The sequence below is a fragment of the Lissotriton vulgaris genome, unplaced genomic scaffold (assembly GCF_964263255.1).
Source record: "Lissotriton vulgaris unplaced genomic scaffold, aLisVul1.2 SCAFFOLD_372, whole genome shotgun sequence".
Classification (NCBI taxonomy): domain Eukaryota; kingdom Metazoa; phylum Chordata; class Amphibia; order Caudata; family Salamandridae; genus Lissotriton; species Lissotriton vulgaris.
The window spans coordinates 1,027,231-1,055,196 of NW_028252847.1; the positions used below are offsets into that span (position 1 = coordinate 1,027,231).

Sequence of the window (27,966 nt, forward strand, 5' to 3'; positions counted from 1 at the left end):
TCTGGTAATCACCAGCCTCCTGCTCTTGAGCTTAAGACGGATGCTGATGGTTCCCGGCTTGACACCAATCATGTGGTTCCTAAAGTGTGTCGACACTCTTCCTGGTCCATCAAGAGACCTTCTCATTTAAAAGACTATGTTTCTTGATGAATGCATTGTTGTTTACCTATTGTTTTACAATTTTTGTTTGTTACTTCTTTTGCTAATTTTTGTTTTGTTTTTTATGGGGGGAAGATGTGTAGCATCCTCTCTCTCTGTTTCACACTGTATGATGTCATGTATTCTATTTGGTTACCACAGTTACTAGAATGTATCTCTACAAGCTGTGAGGAGTTGACTTTGAGCTTGGATGAGATCTGGATGTGTCTCCTTTTATCTCCAATAAACCTGAGCTCCTTTCAACCCAATCCTGTGTAAGCTCCATCTTTATCAACAACCAGGATCTTACACCTTTGTCTAGAGGTAAGATTATATATCTAGAGTATGTAACTTAGGGGTTCTGACCCAACTAAAGATACTGATCAAGATTCCCATGGTAGGATGTTAGACAGGACACAATTTAGAGAGGACCCTGTTGCAGGGATTCTGCCGAAGAACAGAACTATGTGTAGGATTATTGGTTCTTAGTGAGTAGGGACTGAGTAATCCTACCACCTGAGTACCCATAAACCCAGGACCGACTAGCTATAGAGTCTCACTTGCTGTCCTAATCCCTCACAGAGAAACAAGTGATTAGACACCCCAGAATACAACACTCCCCGATCTCTCAGGAATCGCGGTAACAAGACACACCCTTTCGCTCAAACTCTTGTACCTGTCCACAACAAGATCTGACAGAGACACAAAAACAGTGTTAAAATATTTATTTTAACTAACATGCATTAACATGTAGTATACGTGCCACACCAAGCAGGAAAATGCATAATACAAATACAGTCAGCATAGCAGCTAGTCCATATATCATGAATGGAGATGTCATAATGAAAAGACAATAGAGCCTAATCTCCCCCCCAACGCTAAGAAGGAATATTATTATATATTAGAAGAACTAAATGTAAATGTAAAATGTAAATGTAAATTGATACTTGTATAGCGCAATACTCACCCGCAAGGGTCTCAAGACGCTTGTACGAATACCGCTGTGGAACCCATCCTGGCTTTCCCTGTGAGGCGTCCACTCCTGGGCACCCCCAAGGTTAAGGCCAGGCATCCTTAGCGTTGTGGGGGCCATTGTGGAGATTAAGCAAGCTATTGCCCAGAATTGCAGAGTGGGACTCCATGATTGGAATAGGCACTGAGGCGAGAATTATCAGGTCCGTGGAATTTTGAGCCCAAGACCCGCCGAGGCGGGGAATTGAACCCTGGTCACGGGCTAGACCTTTGCATCAGGGTCTGCATTTGGGAAGATCAGTTCATGGTTGGTTGTAACATCGAAAAGGTTCAAGATGAGCTATGGTTAAAAGATGAACCATCTTTAGATGAGGTCCTACAACTGGCCAAAAGAGTTGAACATTCCCTAAAGTGCGTAGATACCTTGAATAAAGACAAACAACCCGCTGTTCATGTTGTTAAGAAAACGGTAGCTGACTCACAAAAACCTTCTGGGTTTACTAATCCTTCAAATACTAAAAAGAAACCCTTTGTGCCTAAATGTTTCAGGTGTGACAAAATTGGTCATTATGCGAATGACACGAAATGTCCAGCATTTAATGCTGTTTGTTCAAAGTGCAAGAAGAAGGGTCATTTTTCCATGTTGTGCAAAAGTAAAACCCCTTCCACTTCTGTAAAATTTGTTGAAGATGAATGTTTAGAGGACGATTTTGTGTGTGGACAGGTTATTATTCAAGTCACATCCACAGCTGATCTTAGAAACTGTCCTATTGACACTATTGAAATTGAGGGTGAGTCAACGGATGTTCTGTTTGACTCTGGTGCCAAAATAACAATTATTTCTAGAAGTTTTTATTTGGGTAAGTTGTCCAACAAGACTCAATTATCTAGAGCTGACATTCGTCCGTTAGCATATGGAGGTAAACTCATTCCTCTTATGGGATGCTTTACAGGACGAATTGAGTACAAAAGTCGTTATACTGTTGGCAAGATCTATGTTTCGCAGAAGGGTGATAGTATCATCAGTTGGTTCCACCAGGGTGATCTCCACATAATGCTGGATCCCAGTTCTCCCAATCCCATAATACTTAAAGAGCTTGTTAACTCTGTCCAAATTGATTCTAATGTTGAGTTATTGTCACGCATCAAAATGCAATTTCCTAAAGTATTTAGAGATGAATTAGGGTGTCTCAAAGATTTCAAACTTGAAATTCCACTAAGACCTGGTTCTCAACCCTATGCTTGCAAGCCCAGACCTGTTCCCATTTCCCTCAGGGATGAGATGATAAGTGAACTGGAAAAATTAAAGTTGGGTGGGATCATTGAGGAAGTTACAGGGACTGATTGGATTGCGCCCGTAGTGGCCGCCCGCAAACCCAATGGCTCTTTGCGTCTATGCATTGATTTGAGGCAGTTGAATAAGTGTGTTATCAGTGACAGATACCCTCTTCCTAACATCTCAGATCTTTTGACTAAAGTGGGCAATGCAAAAATATTTAGCACATTAGATTTAGCTTCTGCTTACCATCAGATTGAGCTAGAAGAGTCTTCAAGAAATCTTTTACATCTTTTATCACTCCCTTTGGGACATTTATATTCATCAGAATGCCCTTTGGCCTTGTTTCAGCGGCGTCTGTATTTCAGCGCATTATGGAGAAGGTGCTCAAAGGTTGTGAGAAAGTATGTGTGTACCAAGATGACATTCTTGTATTTGGTAAGAATGATGTTGAGCATGAATCTATCCTGTTTGATGTACTTAGTAGACTTGAAAGAGCCAACCTCACCATCAAGATTGAGAAGTGTCATTTTGGTGTCTCATCAATCCATTATTTATGTCACACAATTTCAAAAGATGGTATTGCACCTAAGGCCAACTTGGTGGATACAATTGTTAAGATGCCCCCTCCTTCCTCCAGAGAAGAATTGATGAAATTCTTTGGCATGATAGAATATTATAATAAGTTTGTTAAAGATTTTGCCAGTCAGTGTATAGGTCTAAGAAGCTTGTTGAAAAAGGGTTTTGAATTCATTTGGAATGATACTTGTGAGTCTGAATTTCAGACGTTAAAAAAGGGACTTGAGAAAGCTCCTAATCTTCGAAGCTTTGACCCTTAAAAGGTTTCTATTCTTACTACCGATGCCAGTCTCAAAGGACTTGGTTCTGTTCTCCAACAAGAGAATGACGGAGTCTTAGATATCATTATGTTTGCTTCACGTGGTCTCATGGACCCTGAAACTCGTTATTCCGTTATTGAACGGGAAGCTCTGGCTGTATATTGGTCTGTCAAAAAATTCAAGAAATTCTTGTGGGGAAGTAGGTTCATAATCAAAACTGATCACAAGCCTCTGTGCGAGATTTTCTCAAAAAAAGGTATTGATTTAGTATCCAGTAGAATAACCAGATGGGTTATTCCACTTCAAGAATTTGATTTCACTATAAAATATATACCAGGGGTTCAGAATTGTGTGGCTGATACCTTGTCAAGGCTTGTTGACATTTCACAGGACGTACCTTTAGATGATGACTGTGAGGAAGATAAATATCAGGTTTGCCCAGTATCTGTTGAAGTCATTGATGAATCTGAGTGGCGTTCTAAATTATCATCTGATCCTGTTCTCTCTGAGGTGATGTCTCTCCTAGAGAAGGGTTGGCATTCTAAGAAACAGGGATGTGCTGAGTGTGCAAAATTCTGGGGGGTGAAAGACGAATTGGCTGTTTGTAATGATTTGTTGGTTCGTGGGACTAGATTGGTTCCTCCCTCTGAACTAAGCAAAAACATCATTGATCTGGCTCATGAGTCACACTCTGGTATGACAAAAACTAAGGAAAGAGTTCGCTCATCCTACTGGTGGCCAGGCATGGACTTGCACATTGAGCGTATTATTAGAGATTGTGTGGTTTGTAACCTGAGTGATAAATCCAAAGTTGTAAGAGTACAACCCATGATCATTAGAGATCTCCCTGGTGGGCCGTGGAAAGAGGTCTCATTTGATATCCTTGGCCCCATTTACACTGATGGACAGCAGATATTCATTTTCGTATTAATGGATTTATTCTCCAGATGGCCTGAGATACACTTCACTTCAAACATTGAGACTAGCAGTGTTATAAGATTCCTAGAGACCCTGTTTGCGAGGGAAGGGTTCCCACAATCGATACTCACCGATAATGGGGTTCAATTAGTTTCCAAGGAAATGGAGTCTTTCTTACTCAAGTGTGGTATAAATCATAAAAAATGTGCTCTTTACCACCCAGAAACCAATGGAATGGTGGAGAGATTTAACAAAGTACTCAAAGAAACCATCTCTTGGGCTAAAGGGGCGGGCCTCAATTGGAAAGAACAAGTTCTTAAAAAGGTTGAGAATTATAGATTCACTCCTCACTCCTCCACTGGTAAATCGCCCTTTGTCCTTTTTAGGGGTAGGTCCCCTTGTACTTTGTTAGAACCAACATGGGTAAGAGATTTGTGCGACAAAATTGGTAGTTGTTCCAAAGATGGTGATTCAAATAATGAACTTAAATGGCGAGAGAAAGAGATTTTGAAATCTTCCAACAGAAAGCTCTATTTTGATTCCAAGCATGCTGTCAAAGCAACGCCTGTGAAGGTTGGTGACATGGTAGTTGTTAAACTTCCTGGTAAAAAAATCAAATTCTCTGAACCAATAAAAGTAATAAAAGTCTTTAAGAATGCTGTGAGGACTTTAGACCACAGAATATGGAACTTAAATAGAATTTGTGTCTTATCTGGTAATCACCAGCCTCCTGCTCTTGAGCTTAAGACGGATGCTGATGGTTCCCGGCTTGACACCAATCATGTGGTTCCTAAAGTGTGTCGACACTCTTCCTGGTCCATCAAGAGACCTTCTCATTTAAAAGACTATGTTTCTTGATGAATGCATTGTTGTTTACCTATTGTTTTACAATTTTTGTTTGTTACTTCTTTTGCTAATTTTTGTTTTGTTTTTTATGGGGGGAAGATGTGTAGCATCCTCTCTCTCTGTTTCACACTGTATGATGTCATGTATTCTATTTGGTTACCACAGTTACTAGAATGTATCTCTACAAGCTGTGAGGAGTTGACTTTGAGCTTGGATGAGATCTGGATGTGTCTCCTTTTATCTCCAATAAACCTGAGCTCCTTTCAACCCAATCCTGTGTAAGCTCCATCTTTATCAACAACCAGGATCTTACACCTTTGTCTAGAGGTAAGATTATATATCTAGAGTATGTAACTTAGGGGTTCTGACCCAACTAAAGATACTGATCAAGATTCCCATGGTAGGATGTTAGACAGGACACAATTTAGAGAGGACCCTGTTGCAGGGATTCTGCCGAAGAACAGAACTATGTGTAGGATTATTGGTTCTTAGTGAGTAGGGACTGAGTAATCCTACCACCTGAGTACCCATAAACCCAGGACCGACTAGCTATAGAGTCTCACTTGCTGTCCTAATCCCTCACAGAGAAACAAGTGATTAGACACCCCAGAATACAACACTCCCCGATCTCTCAGGAATCGCGGTAACAAGACACACCCTTTCGCTCAAACTCTTGTACCTGTCCACAACAAGATCTGACAGAGACACAAAAACAGTGTTAAAATATTTATTTTAACTAACATGCATTAACATGTAGTATACGTGCCACACCAAGCAGGAAAATGCATAATACAAATACAGTCAGCATAGCAGCTAGTCCATATATCATGAATGGAGATGTCATAATGAAAAGACAATAGAGCCTAATCTCCCCCCCAACGCTAAGAAGGAATATTATTATATATTAGAAGAACTAAATGTAAATGTAAAATGTAAATGTAAATTGATACTTGTATAGCGCAATACTCACCCGCAAGGGTCTCAAGACGCTTGTACGAATACCGCTGTGGAACCCATCCTGGCTTTCCCTGTGAGGCGTCCACTCCTGGGCACCCCCAAGGTTAAGGCCAGGCATCCTTAGCGTTGTGGGGGCCATTGTGGAGATTAAGCAAGCTATTGCCCAGAATTGCAGAGTGGGACTCCATGATTGGAATAGGCACTGAGGCGAGAATTATCAGGTCCGTGGAATTTTGAGCCCAAGACCCGCCGAGGCGGGGAATTGAACCCTGGTCACGGGCTAGACCTTTGCATCAGGGTCTGCATTTGGGAAGATCAGTTCATGGTTGGTTGTAACATCGAAAAGGTTCAAGATGAGCTATGGTTAAAAGATGAACCATCTTTAGATGAGGTCCTACAACTGGCCAAAAGAGTTGAACATTCCCTAAAGTGCGTAGATACCTTGAATAAAGACAAACAACCCGCTGTTCATGTTGTTAAGAAAACGGTAGCTGACTCACAAAAACCTTCTGGGTTTACTAATCCTTCAAATACTAAAAAGAAACCCTTTGTGCCTAAATGTTTCAGGTGTGACAAAATTGGTCATTATGCGAATGACACGAAATGTCCAGCATTTAATGCTGTTTGTTCAAAGTGCAAGAAGAAGGGTCATTTTTCCATGTTGTGCAAAAGTAAAACCCCTTCCACTTCTGTAAAATTTGTTGAAGATGAATGTTTAGAGGACGATTTTGTGTGTGGACAGGTTATTATTCAAGTCACATCCACAGCTGATCTTAGAAACTGTCCTATTGACACTATTGAAATTGAGGGTGAGTCAACGGATGTTCTGTTTGACTCTGGTGCCAAAATAACAATTATTTCTAGAAGTTTTTATTTGGGTAAGTTGTCCAACAAGACTCAATTATCTAGAGCTGACATTCGTCCGTTAGCATATGGAGGTAAACTCATTCCTCTTATGGGATGCTTTACAGGACGAATTGAGTACAAAAGTCGTTATACTGTTGGCAAGATCTATGTTTCGCAGAAGGGTGATAGTATCATCAGTTGGTTCCACCAGGGTGATCTCCACATAATGCTGGATCCCAGTTCTCCCAATCCCATAATACTTAAAGAGCTTGTTAACTCTGTCCAAATTGATTCTAATGTTGAGTTATTGTCACGCATCAAAACGCAATTTCCTAAAGTATTTAGAGATGAATTAGGGTGTCTCAAAGATTTCAAACTTGAAATTCCACTAAGACCTGGTTCTCAACCCTATGCTTGCAAGCCCAGACCTGTTCCCATTTCCCTCAGGGATGAGATGATAAGTGAACTGGAAAAATTAAAGTTGGGTGGGATCATTGAGGAAGTTACAGGGACTGATTGGATTGCGCCCGTAGTGGCCGCCCGCAAACCCAATGGCTCTTTGCGTCTATGCATTGATTTGAGGCAGTTGAATAAGTGTGTTATCAGTGACAGATACCCTCTTCCTAACATCTCAGATCTTTTGACTAAAGTGGGCAATGCAAAAATATTTAGCACATTAGATTTAGCTTCTGCTTACCATCAGATTGAGCTAGAAGAGTCTTCAAGAAATCTTTTACATCTTTTATCACTCCCTTTGGGACATTTATATTCATCAGAATGCCCTTTGGCCTTGTTTCAGCGGCGTCTGTATTTCAGCGCATTATGGAGAAGGTGCTCAAAGGTTGTGAGAAAGTATGTGTGTACCAAGATGACATTCTTGTATTTGGTAAGAATGATGTTGAGCATGAATCTATCCTGTTTGATGTACTTAGTAGACTTGAAAGAGCCAACCTCACCATCAAGATTGAGAAGTGTCATTTTGGTGTCTCATCAATCCATTATTTATGTCACACAATTTCAAAAGATGGTATTGCACCTAAGGCCAACTTGGTGGATACAATTGTTAAGATGCCCCCTCCTTCCTCCAGAGAAGAATTGATGAAATTCTTTGGCATGATAGAATATTATAATAAGTTTGTTAAAGATTTTGCCAGTCAGTGTATAGGTCTAAGAAGCTTGTTGAAAAAGGGTTTTGAATTCATTTGGAATGATACTTGTGAGTCTGAATTTCAGACGTTAAAAAAGGGACTTGAGAAAGCTCCTAATCTTCGAAGCTTTGACCCTTAAAAGGTTTCTATTCTTACTACCGATGCCAGTCTCAAAGGACTTGGTTCTGTTCTCCAACAAGAGAATGACGGAGTCTTAGATATCATTATGTTTGCTTCACGTGGTCTCATGGACCCTGAAACTCGTTATTCCGTTATTGAACGGGAAGCTCTGGCTGTATATTGGTCTGTCAAAAAATTCAAGAAATTCTTGTGGGGAAGTAGGTTCATAATCAAAACTGATCACAAGCCTCTGTGCGAGATTTTCTCAAAAAAAGGTATTGATTTAGTATCCAGTAGAATAACCAGATGGGTTATTCCACTTCAAGAATTTGATTTCACTATAAAATATATACCAGGGGTTCAGAATTGTGTGGCTGATACCTTGTCAAGGCTTGTTGACATTTCACAGGACGTACCTTTAGATGATGACTGTGAGGAAGATAAATATCAGGTTTGCCCAGTATCTGTTGAAGTCATTGATGAATCTGAGTGGCGTTCTAAATTATCATCTGATCCTGTTCTCTCTGAGGTGATGTCTCTCCTAGAGAAGGGTTGGCATTCTAAGAAACAGGGATGTGCTGAGTGTGCAAAATTCTGGGGGGTGAAAGACGAATTGGCTGTTTGTAATGATTTGTTGGTTCGTGGGACTAGATTGGTTCCTCCCTCTGAACTAAGCAAAAACATCATTGATCTGGCTCATGAGTCACACTCTGGTATGACAAAAACTAAGGAAAGAGTTCGCTCATCCTACTGGTGGCCAGGCATGGACTTGCACATTGAGCGTATTATTAGAGATTGTGTGGTTTGTAACCTGAGTGATAAATCCAAAGTTGTAAGAGTACAACCCATGATCATTAGAGATCTCCCTGGTGGGCCGTGGAAAGAGGTCTCATTTGATATCCTTGGCCCCATTTACACTGATGGACAGCAGATATTCATTTTCGTATTAATGGATTTATTCTCCAGATGGCCTGAGATACACTTCACTTCAAACATTGAGACTAGCAGTGTTATAAGATTCCTAGAGACCCTGTTTGCGAGGGAAGGGTTCCCACAATCGATACTCACCGATAATGGGGTTCAATTAGTTTCCAAGGAAATGGAGTCTTTCTTACTCAGGTGTGGTATAAATCATAAAAAATGTGCTCTTTACCACCCAGAAACCAATGGAATGGTGGAGAGATTTAACAAAGTACTCAAAGAAACCATCTCTTGGGCTAAAGGGGCGGGCCTCAATTGGAAAGAACAAGTTCTTAAAAAGGTTGAGAATTATAGATTCACTCCTCACTCCTCCACTGGTAAATCGCCCTTTGTCCTTTTTAGGGGTAGGTCCCCTTGTACTTTGTTAGAACCAACATGGGTAAGAGATTTGTGCGACAAAATTGGTAGTTGTTCCAAAGATGGTGATTCAAATAATGAACTTAAATGGCGAGAGAAAGAGATTTTGAAATCTTCCAACAGAAAGCTCTATTTTGATTCCAAGCATGCTGTCAAAGCAACGCCTATGAAGGTTGGTGACATGGTAGTTGTTAAACTTCCTGGTAAAAAAATCAAATTCTCTGAACCAATAAAAGTAATAAAAGTCTTTAAGAATGCTGTGAGGACTTTAGACCACAGAATATGGAACTTAAATAGAATTTGTGTCTTATCTGGTAATCACCAGCCTCCTGCTCTTGAGCTTAAGACGGATGCTGATGGTTCCCGGCTTGACACCAATCATGTGGTTCCTAAAGTGTGTCGACACTCTTCCAGGTCCATCAAGAGACCTTCTCATTTAAAAGACTATGTTTCTTGATGAATGCATTGTTGTTTACCTATTGTTTTACAATTTTTGTTTGTTACTTCTTTTGCTAATTTTTGTTTTGTTTTTTATGGGGGGAAGATGTGTAGCATCCTCTCTCTCTGTTTCACACTGTATGATGTCATGTATTCTATTTGGTTACCACAGTCAGGTCAGTGGAATTTTGAGGCCAAGACCCGCCGAGGCGGGGAATTGAACCCTGGTCACGGGCTAGACCTTTGCATCAGGGTCTGCTGCTCTAATCATTGAGCCACACGTCTCCACTAGAACTGCCATTTTTCCAGTGGCATTTGGGATTCTAGCACCACATTCCATTTGATAAGTGAAGGAGGCTCAATAATTTCCGTCTCTCTCATAGACGCGTTGTACAATTTTGTTACCAGACCCCTACCGTCTTCCGCAGCCAGCACCAACTGCAACACTGTCGGTGTTTTCGGTTCAGCTGGAATGTCAGGAAATATGGATCTGATCACTTGTCGCACCCTAATATGTGTAAAGCCCATAATTATGCTATGGTCACGCCCGGCCTGCACGTCTGGAAGCGACCTGAACCGGCCATTCCTCTATAGTTCCCCCAGCTGCCTGACCCCTGCAGCCCTTAGTGCCCTCAAATCTGCCTGTTCCTCGGTCGAAGTAATGTCCGGATGTGTAGCAATCAGTAGTGCTGGGGCATATAAATAATCCAGTCGCGCCTGCTTAGCCAAAGTCGTCCATGCCCAAGCAGTGCATTTGAAAGAATTGATCTCAGATCACAGTGCTCCCCCCTCTCCGACAGCGCCACTGCCACCAGGGGGATCGGGTGCACAGTATCTGCTTCGATCGCAACATGTGGCAGGAACCGCTGCGGGAAGTATCAATAGTGTACAAATTGCACCTGGGCACATAGATAGTATAGTCGTATGTCAGGTGCTTCAAATCCTCCCCGATCGAATGGCTGTGAAAGCAAGTCCCAGCTGCATCTCGGTTTCTTACCGCCCCACACAAGGGTCAGTAGAGCCATCTGCAGCGTATTGAATAGTGCAATATTGAGCCTGATGGGGATATTCACAAACAAATAGAGGAGTTTGGGCAAGATCGTCATTTTTGTGATTGCGATCCTGTCCGCCAGTGAAAGAGGCAGCTTAGCTCATCGTGCTGTTTGCTCAGTGATTCGGGTAATGACTCTGCTACAATTCATGGAGAGTACTGTATCAGGGTCTCAATGCAGCCATATCTCTAAATATTTCACTGGGTCAGCAGACCACGACAGGGGGAAATCCAGCTCTACCTCTTTCGTTTCTGCTGTCAGCGGAAAGACTATTGACTTTTCGCAGTTTATCCCTAATCCGGAATATCTCTCAAATTTCACATATTCCCTCAGTAGTGCCCGGAGATTTTCAGCATGCTCACGTACATTGAGCATCATATCATCTGCGTGGAGCGAGACCCCAAGAGATCTCTGCCAGAATTGCAACACTGCATGAGCATGTTTTTGATGAATTCTACAATCTATGGGCTCCAATGCAAGTGAAAAAGGGATCAGCGACAAAGGGCATCCCTGCCTTGTGCCTCTTCTAATTGAGAACATATTTGAGACACAGGCATTCACTCGCACTCGGGCCCCCAGCTCATTATATAATAATTTGACCCTTTTAAGGAAAAACTGTGGCATACCCATTCTAAGTAAAATTGTAAACATATACTCCCACCGTAGCGAGTTGAATGCCTTTGCTGCATCAAGCAGCACAGCCACTGCTTGAAAATCCGACTCAAAGTAGTGCAACGCTGCAAAGATAGTTCGCAGGTTGTGTGCCATTGATCTCTTTGGGACAAACCCCAACTGATCCTGGAGGATTCATTTTTGGTTCCAAAGACTGTAGCCTATTGCCGATCATATTTGCTAAAATATTGGCATCTATATTAATGAGGGAGAGCGGTCTATATGAATCGCACCTGTTTGCTACCTTATCAGGTTTCATCAATGTAACAATAAGGGCTTCCTTAAGAGAAGGGGTCAGTCTCCCAGTCTTGTACGCTTCCGCAAAGACATCCAATAATCTAGGCGCCAGTTCTTTTATATATGCTTATAGAACTCGCTCAGAAGCCCATCAAGGCCAGCTGACTTACATGTGGGGAGGGACATTATGGCAGTTTTTACATCGTCAATGTCATAGGGTTGCGTAACGTACTTACTCTGGCCCTCTGAGAGCCACCCGAGTGTGACCTCGTCTAGGTATGCACATAGATCAGCTTCAGACACTTGTGCCTTATCACCCTACAGTTCAGCGTAAAAGTCTAGCACCGTCCTGCTAATCTCTGGTGTAGTGTGTTGGACTATTTGAATGTGGTCAGGTTCTCTGGTCCAGCATTTATTGGCTGGCATTCCTCTGGAATAATAGAAAATGTTTTTATAAATGTTGTGTGATTTCTTTTCCCTTTCACCCTATCACTTGCACTTTCTTTGACACCCTTTTTCTACTGCACGCTATATACGGGGCAATTACAATTATAATTCTAGACGTATATAAAAAATACATAAAAATTTGTGAATTGCAATACAAATGTTACATATGATAATAGATTAAAATATTGCATATAATTTTGGACCGCGTTGTTGCCAATTTCTTATGTTTTTCATTAGTTGGGTTGAGCTGTGATAAATAATATATGCTCTCTAATCAATTAAGGTTTGATTCATTGCTTTTGTACTAAGTTATAGGTCTCGGACCATTGTTTGTTAATATCGAGATCGCAATCGCCAGCTTGCTGATTCTGTACCCTAAGTCCTTCAAGACACCTGCCTGTGCACTTATGCATTCTCCCTGTATTGTTACTTTGAATACCCCCATAACAGCCCACAGTATCTACTGAGTCCTCATTTTCTATGTAGTAGTTTCTTATTGCATTTCGTATAGTGCTCTTAAAGACAGGGTCTGCCAGGCAAGGCTGATATCTCCACATAAAAGGTGGTCGCGGACAGTCTGGGATTCGTAGCTCAAGGAGCACTGGGGAATGAGCCAAAGCGTCTTGGCCAAGTGACCTACATGAACTGCCGAAGTGCATGCCATCTCGGTCACAAGCCAGTAGTCTAATCTAGACCACGATCCGTGCACAGAGGAAATAAAAGTGCTTTCCCATGACCCTGGATGTCGCAGTGTCCATGCATCCCAAATGTCCCCTGCTTCCAACAATCCAAGCAGTGTGTCTGATGCCTGCTTGCCTCTTGCTACTGCTCTATCTGACCTGTCCATGTGCATATCCAAACAGATGTTAAAATTCCCCCATTCAATATCTCCACAGGAGGATACCTAGAGATTCGACGCCAAACGTCAGTGAAAAAAGCAGGGTTATCTATATTGGGGCTGTATGTTACCAACAGTACCATCGCACCTCCTATTTTGCCCAGGATAATCGCTACCCTGCCCTGCTCATCCGTCTCTGAGCTGATCATAGTAAATCGCACAACTTTCTTGACAAGTATCATCACGCCCCTAGAGTAGGAGGAGTAGGACGCAGCTACATGTACCCCAGCCCAGCGAGCTCCCACATTCTTCCCCGAAATCTTAGTTATGTGGGTTTCCTGTAGGTAAGCAACCTAAACGTCAAACCGGTCAAGATACGCTAAAACTGATAGAATTTTCTTGGGGCTGTTTAAGCCGTGGACATTCCAGGTAAGGAATTTCATATTACTACCCATACTTGATGCACATCATGACAACATTTACATGGTAAAGGCCCTTCAAAGTAAGTGAGCTGCAGTGTTACTGAGGCTATGCCTTTGCACAGGTTCAAGCGTCCCCTTCCCACCCAACCATCCCCCCACCCACTTCAGCACCCTCAACTTGCTATAGCCATCCCAAATTAAAGTAAACAACCCCTCCCGAACATAGAAAAACAATTGGGGGCGTGGCTTGGACGGCAAGCAGGGCGGACGCAGCCTAGTTGAGCTCCGTCCCCGCCAGCCGATTATCCGTGGAAACATCCTTATTCTCCCCATTTCACTGCGACCCGAGGGTTGTGTTTACTGCGGGGGCCGCGGAGCCCATATCGACACACTTTGGGCCGGCTCGGCGCCACAGGAGACGAGCGAGGGCGGACAGACGCAGCGCGGCCTGGGCGGCCTCCGTGAGCCGGTGAGCTCGAGTTTCGCGACCCGGACTACCACCCTACGGAGACGGCCGGAGCTCAGCTGACAGGCGGCGGACCTGTGGCGGCGGAGGGCCGCGCCCGGCCTTGGACGTCTGGGGGTCGCCTCGGCTCTGCATCGGGAGGCACTGGTCCCACTCGGAGGCCCTGCAGGAGGCGGCCGAGCAACGCGGCCCGCTTGAAAGGCGCACACCACGCAGAAGGAGCGGAACAGCCAGGCGAGTGCCCCTCTTCCTTCTCTGGGCCCCGGGCGGTGCGGAGCAAAGTTCTGGAGTGGTGGTGACCCGGGAGGTCCAGCGGCGGCGCAGAGGCCTGGAGCGGCAGCGGTTGTCCGGGGCCTCGATTTTAATGACACCCAGCAGTGCGTCAGCGCGGAGGCTCGGGCCAGGCAGTAGAGGACACCGGCAGTCTGCCATCGAGGGACCAGGCGAGCCCAGCTGCCAACACAGAGAGCCCCTGCGGAGCGGCTGGGAAGCGGGGGACCAAGCGCCCATTCCCTGAGGTAACGGACAGAGGGGGGCCCCTAAGCAGCAGCGGGAAGACAAGCACCACACCAGATGCAGGTCGGGGGTGGTTGAGATCTGCTTGAGAGACAGGGGAACCCTGGTGGCGCAAGCCGCGGCTGGACCTTGACTCAGAGGGGCGTGATCGGGCCCACTGGACATCGAGGTAGTGTGCCTGGCCTGACTATTCGGCGGTCGATTCGGACCGCGGTGGGGGCCCCACTGATTGGTGGCATAGGGGGTGATAACCCGACGAGTACCTGCTTGGCCGCCCCAATTCTTAGAGCAGCACACTCATCATGACTAGCGGGGCAGGTGGAGGCGGATGAGGCTCTAAGCAGGGGCCCATTGACAAGTTCACAGGGGGCAGTGCCGGGGCCTTCGGTGGATCCCAGACGACCGGGCCAGACAATGCTGCCCTGATGGCAGCCATTACCCAGTCCTGAGACGCGTTGGACGCCAATATTGGGGCAGTGGGGTCAGAAGTTACGCTCCTTCGCCAGGACATGCGGAACGCGGTCTCCCGCATCACAGAAGCCGAAACTCGGATATCTGGGGTGGAGGACGATGTAGTGACTCTCAAACGCAAAGTGGCGGCCCTGGAATCCACACAAAAGGGCCTGGCGCTCCGGGTGGAGGACGCAGAAGGGCGCGCCAGGCGCAACAACCTCCGTTTTGTAGGTCTGCCGGAAGGATGTGAGAAGGGAGATATGGAGGGCTTCCTGACCAAGTTGCTTGAAAGCTGGATATCGCCCGGGGCCCTCTCCAGTTGTTTTGTGATAGAAAGGGCGCACAGGGCCCTGATGCAAAAAACGCCTGAAGGAGCGAGACCGCGGCCGGTGATAGAGAAGCTTCTCAATTACCATGACAGAGATGTGATCCTCAAACAGGCCAGAGCGAAAGAACCACTGCGATATGAAAATCACACGATCCTGATCTTTCCTGACTATACCCGCTTAGTACAACAGCAGCGCCAGTCCTTCACGGCGGCCAAGGCACGTTTGCGCGGTCTGAAAATACAATATGCGCTTCTTTATCCAGCCTGCCTAAGAGTTATTTTCCAATCTCGCACTCACTTCTTTGATTCCCCGGAGGATGTGTTTCAATGGACAGATGAAATTAGACCTGTGAAGCCGCACACTCCCCCGGGACGGGACTCAGACTCTTCACACGATGATACGCAGACACGATCCTCCCGACTTAAGGGCAATTGGAGATCCCGATCAAGCACGGCTTCGGAGACCGCAACTGGAGCGGCCGGTAGACAGAAGAAGTGCGCGTGAGGGCGCTCAGAGACATATTGCGGACTGATTGTCTTAATTCCCTCCTTCCTGGGGAGAGAGCATGGGGATAGAGCGAGGTGCCTGTGCCTTGTGTGAAACCGCTGACCAGATGAGGGGCGGTGGTGGATGGGGGGAGTGCATGGGTGGGCGGGGGGGTTCCTTTCAGGCGAGGGTGAGAGGGAGTAGGTGTTGGGTGAGTTAACTGCAGTTATGGGGATCCATTGGTGGGGTGGGTTGTCGGTCTCATGTTGGAGGCGGAAGCTATGCTGCACCGCAACAGATACTTCATTGTTTCTTGAGTTATGGGGTGGGAGTTCTGGGAAGTTGGTAGATGTTGGATTGGGGGGGACTGCACGGTTGGGATGCGATTGAGATGGTGGCTGGAAGCACACGGAGATGGTATGTGTTATGGATGCTGGCTGCGAAGGGTCCATGATGTCGAGCCTGGATAGAGGGACGCTGGGCCTGGGGCCACACTTCGGGCCCTTAGCTGGAACGTAAGAGGGATGCTAGACAAGATCAAGCGGGGAGCGGTTCTGAAACAGGCTAAAAGAGTGGGGGCGGATGTTGTTATGCTGCAGGAAACGCATCTTTTGGGGACTAAAACACTATGCCTTCAGCGCTTTGGTTACAGTCAGGTTTTCCATGCAGGTTTTACCAGGGGGTCCAGAGGCATGGCCATTTTAGTGCACTGCAGGGTCCCATATGTGCACTCCACTCATTGGCAGGACCCACAAGGTAGATACATTTTTATTCAAGGTACGCTTGGAGACGAAGATGTAGTGTTTGGCTGCGTGCAGTGGTCCCTGGTTGAAAAGATCTTGACAGTGTGGGCGGCTATCCCAAATGTGTTGGCTGTCATTGGGGGCGACTGGAACGATGTGATTGATCAGGCGCGCGACAGATGCAGGCCTGGGGGGGGGACAGTAGCACCCGGACATACCAAATTGCATGATATGATCAGAAATCTGGGATGGGTGGGCACATGGAGGTATATGCATGGCACGCAGCGTGAATACACCTTCCTCTCGGCAGTACATCACTCATTCTCTAGGCTGGACTACATCTTTGTCCCTCTGGCGGCTCAGGGTAAGGTGGAGGACGCGGATATTTTGCCACGGGGGCTGTCGGACCATTCTCCGGTGGCGGTCACCATGAGATTAGACCGGAGGCAACAGCAGTTTTGTTGGCGCCTGTCAGTGTGGCATCTACAGCTTGGGGATTACCAGGCCCACATGCGGAAAGCCATAGCGTAGTACTTGGCTGAGAATACTGGAACGGTGGCGAATAAGACGACGCTCTAGGAAGCCATGAAGCCCACATTGAGAGGCATAGATATAGTGTGGTGTGTGGCGGCCAAGAGGCGGCGCAGGGAGACTCTTGATCAAGCAGAGGTGGTCATACGGGATTTAGAGCAGCGTGGTAGTTCGGTAGGGGAAGACTGGGAGCTGGAGCAACTGCTGCTAGCGCAACACTCCTACGCCTCGTTGCTACTTGATGAGGCGCGGCAGATGTGGCTGGCGACCCGGAGCAGTGTGTACCAATGGGGGGACAAATCTGGGACGATGTTGCATAAGTTGTGTCAGCGCCAGTTTCAAACCCAGACCCCTCCGAGAATACAAGATGAGTCCGGCACCCTGATAACTAATCCCAAGTCACTCTCGGAAGGCTTTGCAACCTACTATGCCGACCTATACTCCCCGCATGAGTGCATTAGTGAGGATTTGATAGACAAGTTTATAGCGGATTTACCGCCACGGGCGCTCTCAGATGAAGCCCGCGATAGCCTGGATAAACCTTTGACTGAGGAAGAGCTAGATACCGCTCTTGGGGAACTCAATACGGGGAAAGCCCCTGGCAACAGCTTCCCCAGTGAATTCTTTAAGAAATTTCATCTCCAGTTAGGAACCCAATACAGAGCGGTAGTGGAAGAGGCACGGGAACTGGGTTGCTTGCCCCAAGACTGGAGACATGCTGAGGTGGTTGTCTTTCATAATTCGGGTCGGCCCCCCGAGTAATACGCGTCATATCGCCCGATTTCCTTATTGAATGTGGAGGCCAAGGTATTAGCTAAGGCTCTGGCCAATAGATTGTTGCCCTACATCTCCGACCTCATACATCAGGACCAAGCCGGATTTATGCCCAAGCGGGCGACGCAGCACAATATCAGGCGGGCCAATGTAGCGGTCGCAGCAATTCAATCATCCGGGGTGCAAGCGGCGCTCTTTTTGGCGGACATGGACGGGGCGTTCGACTCACTCAGCTGGACGTATCTCTTCTCGCTGCTGCCACGGCTGAACCTAGGGCCGGTATTCCTGTCATATGTGAAACTGCTCTATCCTGACCTTACGGCCTTGGTTCGGGTAGGGGGGTGGCATCCTCGACCTTTCCCATCCGGAGAAGCACCAGACAGGGTTGTCCCCTCTCGCCTTACTTATTCGCCCCTAGCCGCCTGGGTCTGAATTGACGCGCAGTTGAGGGGCTTTGAGTGGACTGGTGACCTGTCTGACCGCATAGCACTTTATGCGGACGACGTGTGCGCATCCTACAGATCTTTGGTGAGACATCGGGCCTGTACGTGAATCCGCGTAAATCCACTCTCTGGGTGTTGGGAAGAGGTCCGTCGGTCGGAGACTGGGCTGCAGAGATCCCGCAGGCCACAGGAATAATTAAATACCAAGGGGTGTTTCTTAGCGAGATCCCAGCAGTGGCTTGGGGGCGCAATGTGGTGCCGGTTTGGGAACGGACTCAGGCGGACATTAAAGTGTGGTCCTGTATGCCGTTGACCATCTATGGCAGGTCGGCCATATTTAAGATGGTTGCCCTGCCCAGGCTGCTATATCAATTGCAGAACCATCAATACCCGATTCCGCCCTCGTGGTTTAAGCGAGTAAACACGGTCCTGGGACAGTTCCTCTGGGAGGGCGGCTCCATCAGGGTGGCGCTGCGCACATGTTTCCGATCCACGTACGGAGGGGGGACTGGCGACCTTGGACTTACTTTCCTATTATCAGGCGTCCCAACTTCTCGCCCTTAATGACTGGTGGTATGGGGACAGGGGAGACCCGGCCTACACGCTGGAGAGATTACTAATGGAACCACTCACATTACACACGCTGCTCCATGCGCTAAAGGTTCGCAGGGCCTTGCTGACGGTGACGCAGGTTGTGTTCGACGTCTGCGGCGGGCGCTGCGGCGGATGGGCTGGTGGCGTACCTTGACCGAGGAGACTCCCCTCTGGCACAATGGACACCTCCCGGGCCTGGCTACTCTGGCGGGATTCGCGAGATGGGATGCTATCGGCATCTCTAGGTTAGGTGATGTTATGGCTGGGACGACGCTTAAATCGTTTCAGGAGCTGAGAGTGGAGTTTGACATGCCCAGCACGCAATTTTTCCGCTACTTGCAATTTCGCCACGCCCTGACTCCGGATCTGGAGGGTTTGACTTCATGCTCTGAGTTTAGCCCGCTGGAGGCCCGAGTCTTTATGGGAGAGCTAGATACCAAAAAAATGTCTCGCATATATCAATCCCTGATCATACATTGCTCCTCGGACTTATGCTCCCTTAAGGAGAAATGGGAGGAGGATGTTGGGCCACTGTAGGAAGAGGATTGAAATGAAGCGCTGGTGAGTTCTCGGGGCGTGGCCATCTCGATTCGCCTTACGCTGATTCAATTTAAATACTTTCACAGAGTGTACTACACATGACAGAGGCTATGAAGGGCAGGACTCATAGCATCCCCAGTATGTACTCGGTGTGGGAGCGAGGAAGGTACATTCCTTCATACAGTGTAGAGTTGTGGGCGCCTGGAGAGGTTCTGGAGTGGTGTCTGGAATGGTCTGGATGAGGTGCTCGGATGGGTGCTCCCGCGCACACGGCGCTTGGGTTTACTTCATGTGCTGGAGGGAGTGGGGGGCAATCTATACAAGAGACGCCTATTACTACTGGGACTAACGATAGCCAAGCGCGACATAGCTAGGGCCTGGAAGGAGCGCAGCCCCCATCACTTCTCGCTTGGAAGAGAGGCCTGGACTTCTGTATGGGGATGGAGAGGCCCATATTTCTGGCCCGCGGCTGCCCAAGCAAACACTACAAGATATGGAAGGGATGGGTCGACTACAGGGGAATCTGGCTAGAGTCCCCGGTAGAGCAGGATACGGATCCAGGCATATGAGTGAGCGCGATGACCAGATGGATGTGTGTGAATGGCTTGATCGACCGAATGCCGTGCGGGGGGAGGGTCCTGGGTGGGATAGGAGTGGGGGATAGTTGGGGGTGGGGTTAGGGGGAACGGGTGGGGGGTCTTGTTTCTTATGATTGTTCCAATTGTTTTGATCATGACCGTAATGACGGATTGCGTTATTGTACAACTTTATTGATACCTGGCAGATACCTCTGGGGTACAGAGACCTGTGACTATTTCTATGATCTGTCAATAAAATCTGTTTTGAAAAAAAAAAGAAAAACAATTGAGTCATATTGAGGGGAGCGCCAGAGTGCTACTAGCCTCCAACAGAAGTAGGAGGTGGCTGATCAGATCTACTACCAATGCAATACTATCACAAACGTATTTGTGCGTTTTGAGACATCTAGCTAGTTTTTTGATTTCACTTGCAATCAAACATCCCAGAGCTGAAGCGGGAAAAGACTACACATTTTTCAACCATCCAAACTTATGCCCTCTTATATGTATTGGTCACAGCGCATATTAGGCCTAAATCACAGACATTGCTTGTTCTCTTTGGCTGGGTCATTGGAGTGTTCACGGCTTCTCCTTTTCAGCTTTTTTGCGTGTTCGAGCACTACCTTTGAGTTGGTGTAGATTTTAAAGTCTCCCTCCTGGCCGATTCTCAGACCGGCTGAGTACAGCATGGCCTATGGAATGCCCTCTGATTGCAATAGCTTCTTCACTGTACCAAATTCCCTACGTGCTGCCTGCACTGCAACCGTGAAGTCTGGGAAGAATGCAAGTGTGTTCCTCTGAAATTCAATTGTGCCTTTTTCTCTTGCCATTTGCAATATGGCATCTCGGTCCCTATAATTTAGGGGTCTGGCAATGATGGGGCAGGGCATCGCCCCAGAGAATGGTCTCAGAGCCAAAGAGCGATCAGCATCGGAGATAAGTGTTCTGGGCCAAATATGTCTCTGATCAACGTCTCCACATAAATGTCCATTTTGCCTGTATTGGTCGACTCATGCAGGCCAGTAATTCTAAGGTTGTTCCACCTGGACCTAGCCTCTAAGTCCTCATTATTTGCCTGTATGAAAGCCAATACTTTCTCCATATTTAAGGCTTTGCCAGAGACCTCGCTAAGATCATCCTTAGTGGTGAAGACCCTCTGCTCAACCTCCCCTGTTCTCGTGTTTTGTTTCTCCAGCTTTGCATATATGTGGTCCATTCTTTAGTTCAACGCATCTATTTTTCCATCTATGGATTGAAGACTACGCTGCATTGCCAGAAGCGTCACTTCAATCGAGGGGGTAGCTTCCACCTGCGCAGCAGCTTCCGAGTCAGAAGCTGCTTGTGTCGGTGACCTGCTAGGCTTACGAATGTTAAAAGTAAGGTGGGATGAGTTTTGTCTGTTTTCCCCATTATGCGTATCAAGCACTGTAGTGCTGCAATTGAGGAATGTGGACACTTCGCAAACTACTGCAGGGCCTCTCCATCCACCCCTCCGCCGGACTGGAGCGAGCGTAGTGACAGTGGCGTATTTACCAGCTCCTTATTTATTACACCACCACTTGCTGCCAATGCCTTGTTTGATATCCTTGTATGCTGACTGGGGAATGTTATCCACTGTGCTATAGTGGAACGAATTACCAGGGTACACAGCTTCTTAACTCCGATTCACTACAGGCACACCTCGCGTCCCCACCTGCAAGTGTCTCTGTACTCTGTAAGGACCGGTGCTACGCGCAACGGGCCTCCTGTTATGCAGAGCCGCTCTCACGGACTTGTGTCGCAGCTAGCAGTTTATTAGTGCCTCTCACCTCGCAGTTCGTTGTACGAGGACTGCCAGTATGTCCTCTAATAGAAACCTTTGGGCGCCGACCATCTCCGCAGGCCTCCGAGCATTCCACAGCATTCTCGCTGCCAGCAGCTTTTAGGCCGCAGCCTTACACCCGAGCCCACCTCCGCAGCAACGAGCACGGGCTAAGCCACACCCCCACTCACTGCGCTTGGCTCCCACTTTGTCAGCCGCACTTCTGCTCCCACAGGGATCTCTGGCTGGGTAGTTTGGTGATCCGCTGAGCACAGCTCTCATCAACGGTGTCAGCGTGGACACAGCAGTCCGCCAGGATCGTCACTGCACTCTCCCGGCACTGTAGTTCGTGTCGGCCCAGCAGATTGCAATAAGGTGAGTCTCTGGAGCGTTCGCATGGAATAGTTACACTTGAGCCGGCACTCGCCTTTTACATCAGAAGCAGATTCACCTTCAGCTCGCCAGCCACTCAATCATTTGTTTCTGCCAGGTTAGCATGGCCACCATTTTGCGCTCGCACAGTTGGACTGAGTGTCTCCGGGTTTCAGCAGTTTCCTCAAGCACAGCCTGTATTCAGTGCCACTTCTTTGCTCTGTGAAGTCTTGCACCTTCGTTCTGTCCATTTTGCCACTTAGATGTGGTGGATTTCGGGCAGATTACGGATCAGCTGGGCAAAGCCGCACTAAAGCACAGCTATCTTGCTGTGCGACCTCTAGTGCCCCACCTGTATGTCGTTTTGATTTCGATGTGTGTGTGTAATAAAAAGACCAGTGTTTTATACCTACTGTGTGCAGTATTTTTGTAGCATCCACAGGGTGTAGCGAGGATGAAGGTTGTGCCAATGCTTTACACTTTGACCCTGAGGATAAGTCTGACTGCTCCGTGCCAAGCTATGGAAGGGTGAGCACAGGCTTCGGACATACTCATCCTATCTGTGATGGTGGATTCTGCTTTGCTTCAATGCGTCCTAGCCAGCAAGAAACCGTTGGGTCTAACAAATTCCTAATAAACAAGCAATTGCAATGCAATTTTTCTCGAGTATTTGAAAGTTAGAGCTATTTGTGTTGTAAATGATATTATTTTTTATTTATGTTTTTTTTCTTTGTAGTGGAGTCATTGCATGTTGTTTGTAGTGGAAATATGTGGTTTGAATTGGAATTGTTAGTTGTGTAATTGTGTGGGGTGGAATTGTGTGGTGAGTAGTGTATTTGTGTAGTGGATTTATGAGGTATGGTGAAAGGGGTGAGAGTTATATAAATAGAAAGGAAGATTGAGTGCAGTAGTTAGTTTGTATATGAATTGGTGAATGAAATCTAGATAGAGCACCGTAATTAGTGGGTGAAAAAGAGAGAAAGAAGAGGAGAGTAAGTTATAGTATAGTATATCGTCTTTTATTGGTTTTTATTTTTTACAGAACTGTTTCGAACCTATTCATTCAAAATTCCTTCAGTTTTTGCAAATTATCAACTTGGTTCTGTCTCACTCGAACTTGAACTCTGCGTTCCTAAATTGTTTCCCTTTTGGTTCGTGTTCCAATCAGGAGAGGGTGTAGTGAGGGCGAGGTTTTACTTGCACACATTGCTAGGTTAGCATGAACGTTTTAGAAGTTAAATACCATTTTGTCACCTTTGCCTCTTTTTGCACACGACACTGTAGGTAGCTGTTAGAATGCTTTATTTATCTTCACATAAGAACGGTCTGTTTTCCACATCTCTACAGCTCTAGACTTACACTGCGACCTTAGTCTGTACACTGTGTGCAGAAGTCTTCAGGGTCAGAAAAACAATGTATGCTGTGATTCAGGTTGATCGGCCCACAGCGCTAGACATAACACACTGAACTGAAATCCTAGTGCTTCATTATTGCAATGTTTTCACGATTCAGGCACTCGGAAGACAATTCGTTTCCAGAGAGAGCGCTTTATGATCCTAATGTGATTCACTTCTGCTGATCTTGGAGGTACGGGGTTCCCCCATTTGAGCCTAAGAGACCTTCTATTATTATTATACAACCTAGTTACTAGCAGGGGAGGGTGGTACACAAGGCACTATAGGACCTGTTTCTACTATCATTGTAATATGATTTCTCCCTTTGTGTTTTATGGAATTGTAACAATGCTGACTGTTTTATTTCTGATCATATGCCTGCTTATGTTAGCCAAAATACAGCATCTTGGAGCACGTTGTTCAAAATAAACCTTTTATACTTTTCTGTGTCTCTAAATACTCACGTTGTGGACTGGTATGAGAAGAAAACGAAAGAGTGTTATTGATTCCCACCATTCCTGAGAGTTCCCTAAGTTGCATGTTTTGGTTTGTCTAATCATTGGTAGCTTCGCTTTAGGACTGAGAGCTAATGAGACACTGATGCTAGTCGGATAGGGGTTCTGGGTTCTGAGTTCTGAGGTGAGTTTCTGGTCCACCACAATTCACTGAGGTCCTGGTTTCCTGTGCATAGTTCTGTGCATAAGCAGAAGCCCTGCAACAGTGGATAGACCCTGCGTGGCATGAGGCTTAGTGGTGTGGCCCGTAACTGTGGTGTCAGTCATGGGGTCAAGCATGAGATTGAAATCACCTCCCAGCAGTATATTGTCTGCGCCCAGTCGGTCAATATGCGTTGTGAGGTTAAGAAAGAAGTCAGTAGTATCTACATTGGGAGTATACACCTGTCTCTGACTCGATTTCCCAGCACCCCGCAAGGGGAGCTTGGAAACACTGGAGCTGGGTTCTCAGCGAGAGAAAGGACAGCTTCTCGTTCAGTGCGTCAGCTGTAGGGTCGGCTTCCTGCGGCACTTGCTGTAGCGAGCTGCGTCGGACAAGTAGATAGTCGAACTGCTCCAAACCACTGTGTGTTTGCTAGGGCAAGGGAAGGGATATTTATACCTTGAAGGTGCCTGGTTTGACGTAAAGTGGCACATAATAATGTCATCAAAGAAGCCCAAGGGAATGGTATTTTTTTTAAAACTCCATGAGTTCTTGGACAAATCAATATTCAAGCAAGAGGAGGTTCCCTAGCAGCTTAAGCTGATTTTCCAAGAAATCGTTGTGGCATTTTGGAACTGGTGGAAGTAGCCATGCCTGTATTTGGACTGCCTGGGCTTTGTCTAAATATGGGTATGATTTTTATGCCTATATTAGGGCAATGAGAATTGTACCTATTAAGGGCATGAATCGGGAAATTTACACTCTGGTCCTAAAATGCTATACAACACCCACTCCACTTTATTATGTTCAATATTACTAAATTCTAAGCATTGAAAACATATCTCAAGCATGATGTATAAAAACCCCACCCAAAATACATAAAAATGCATTTGAAATGGTTGTACACAAAAATTAGCATTTGTGCTGTACGCATTTTAGAGCAATGTGTCATTCAAAGCATAAAGTTTTACATTTGAAACGCTATCCGAATGAAACACGAAGAATACATGTATGAAATGGCACTTAAATACAGAAAAAAAAGTTTGAGACCATTTCATGGCAGATAATATAAACTGTTTTGAATGTGGACAAGGCCAAATATTGTCTCTTCGGAAGTTTCTCAATGAATGTCTAGTTCGCCATGAATAGTTCTACTTTAAGCAGATTACTGTGTGCCAAAACAAAAATACGAATTTGGAAAAAGTCGATCATAGGGAATGAAGTTTGATTTTTAAAAATGAAGGTGGAATTCAGAGTCTCTCAGAACACCGCATTCCAATCTTACAAGTCAGTTTCACAGTTAGGAGAAAACATCACATCTTCTAAGTCTGTGAAGAATTCGTCTATCATTGTAGGTGAAAGTTGTATTACCTCACTTAGAAGATCAAAAGTACACAGATGAGAAGCATCGCCGTCAGCGTCAGTCGCATTAGCAGTGCTTGAAGTAGATGGTACCTGTGTGCCTGTTGCATCACGTATCTCACTGGCTGTAAGTTGCGTCTGTGAGATTTCAACGAAAGCCGTCATCAGGATTGGTATCCGCTGGGGACAACACAGTGCATGAGCCATTACTGGTCCAAGCAAAGTATCAACATCCGTAGGCATGACTGATGGTAGTATAAGACAGATGTCTAACACGCATTCTTCTCCACATAGCAGGTAGCGCAGAACAGGTAAGATGCAATCTTGCCAGATTGGTCTGAACGATAGAAACCATGTGGTATTCAGCTTTCTTTAACTAGTTAATCCCAAAATTTGGACGATGCGCTCACGATACCTCATTGCTAGTAGAGAATTCTCCATTGTGAGCTGAGTGTCGTTGGTGATTTGGCTTGCCATATCTGAGCAGAAGGAGCAAAAATAGTATCCCTGCTTCGAGTCCCAAAAGGAGAAGCAGTCCGCCGAACACAGAGTGCACGAAGTTCGGAAATATGCTGAGGACTGCTGCAAAGGGTGCTAACAGTCCCAAAAAAAACTGACTTAAATACATGTACAATGCCACTGGTATCAGACATGTTTAAGATATGACCTAACATTTCTGAGAATTGTATAGGGCAGTTTTTTGATATTAGGGCATGCATCTCTGCAGAAGTACTGGCAACTTGCAGATCATACGTTTCTTTGGACGAGGTCAGTGGCACAGTTTTTTGTAAAAGAATGGCTTTCATTCTGTTAAAGTATCAATTCGTATAGAAGAGAAGGCCATAGTGGCGACTCCCCGTCTGTCTTGCTTTTAGGAAACAATACTTGCATACAGCAAGTGACCCTGGCTGACACACTTACGAGTTAGGATTTTCCTGGCAACATGTCACAGCAGCCATGATCATTCAACATTAAATAACTTCCATTAGAAAGTAGTTCAAAAATTGGAACTATCACTGCAACCCGGGGAACCTTACAGGTGGCAAGATAAGTTGTTTGAAGAACCATTGCAGGCTCCGTGCAAATTAATACCCTGACATAAAAGTGTACCACTTAGTGCGCTTTTGCAATTACTGCCACTAAGAAATACTTATTTTCCCTTACTCCAATATCTGTGTGTATATGGTAAATCGCAGGTTGACTTAATGTATTCTTTACCCAACCTTTCATACAGGCCTGCTTGTATATGTCTTAAGCAATACTGAAAATGAAAAATCGTCACTGGCAAAGTAATGGTGCCATGTATTATGCATTCTATCGCTGGTTTCTCAGAACAGTTAATGGTAATCTTTCCAGTTTTTCTATTCTTAGCACCGTGTAGTCTGCTCCTCTCATTGCCAAAGAGATTTGTTTATCTGTAAGGTTAAATTGTGACTGTCCATGTTGTAACATGAGTAAGACCTGTTCCATTGTGTCTATGGCAGAGGATACTATGCTGTCTAAAGAATAAATTCTGTCTCTTTCAGCTAGAACAATGGCATAACCCTTAGAGAGCTTCTCCCAAAAGAGAGCTCTTATTTTTCTTGCTATATCCCCCCCCCCACCTCCGGAGAGTTACTCCATATAACTTATGGGGTACACTAACCCTGGTATTGGCAGTTTCAAATTGAATGCATTCATTCAAGTCCACTGTCTCCAGATGATCCTTCAGGATCTTGCGAGCTATGCTGACTTCTGCTGCACTGTCTAGAATTGTCTGGGCCCACTCCCCATTCTTGAGTTCTGTCCTCAAGATCCTGATTTTTAGACCTGCTACCTTTTTCTTGGTGAATTGGGTTTTCTTATGTTTTGGAACGTGTTGATCATCTTTGGACTTCACGTGTTCTTCCTTTTGTTCTGATCGTCTTCTTCTTTCCGATTTCTGCGAGGAAGTCTGAAAGGTACGAGAGGAACGAGTATCAGTATCTCTATATCTATCAGGTTTTCTCAAATTATCCCTATTCCTGAGGTTATACCTCTTTTCAGAGGGCTCCTTTTGAGGAGACCTCCCTCTGGATTGAGAACGCTTCTCTTTAGGAAGTGTTTGTTTCGTGTTTTCCCACTTCTTTTTAGGAGTAGTGAGAGTGTTTTTAATAAAGACCTTTTCAGGACTTTCTGCTAGTTGGGGTTTAACTGGTTTCCCACCCAAACTATCTCTACCTACTTTTTCATAGGATTTTTCAATTATTCTGGCCAATTCATTTGGTTTTTGTCTAGATTGCAGCAAAGACTGTACCCCAAGCGTCGCAGTCCTCTAGGTGTGGTGCTATCTATCAGAAATATTGCCTCGATTTGAGTAATTTTTTTGAGCTATCCCGAATTGAATTTGTTCCCCTTTTGCGGGTAATTTATCAATGACTCATTGTATAGTCTGTGGTGTAATT

General features: G+C 45.8%; 1 pseudogene across 1 annotated transcript in view; it reads left to right on the forward strand.

Annotated features, from left to right (window-relative positions):
* Positions 1 to 27,966, forward strand: part of LOC147661245 (uncharacterized) — an 86,119-nt pseudogene that overhangs the window by 17,500 nt on the left and 40,653 nt on the right. The gene's annotated exons all lie outside the window — the stretch shown is intronic.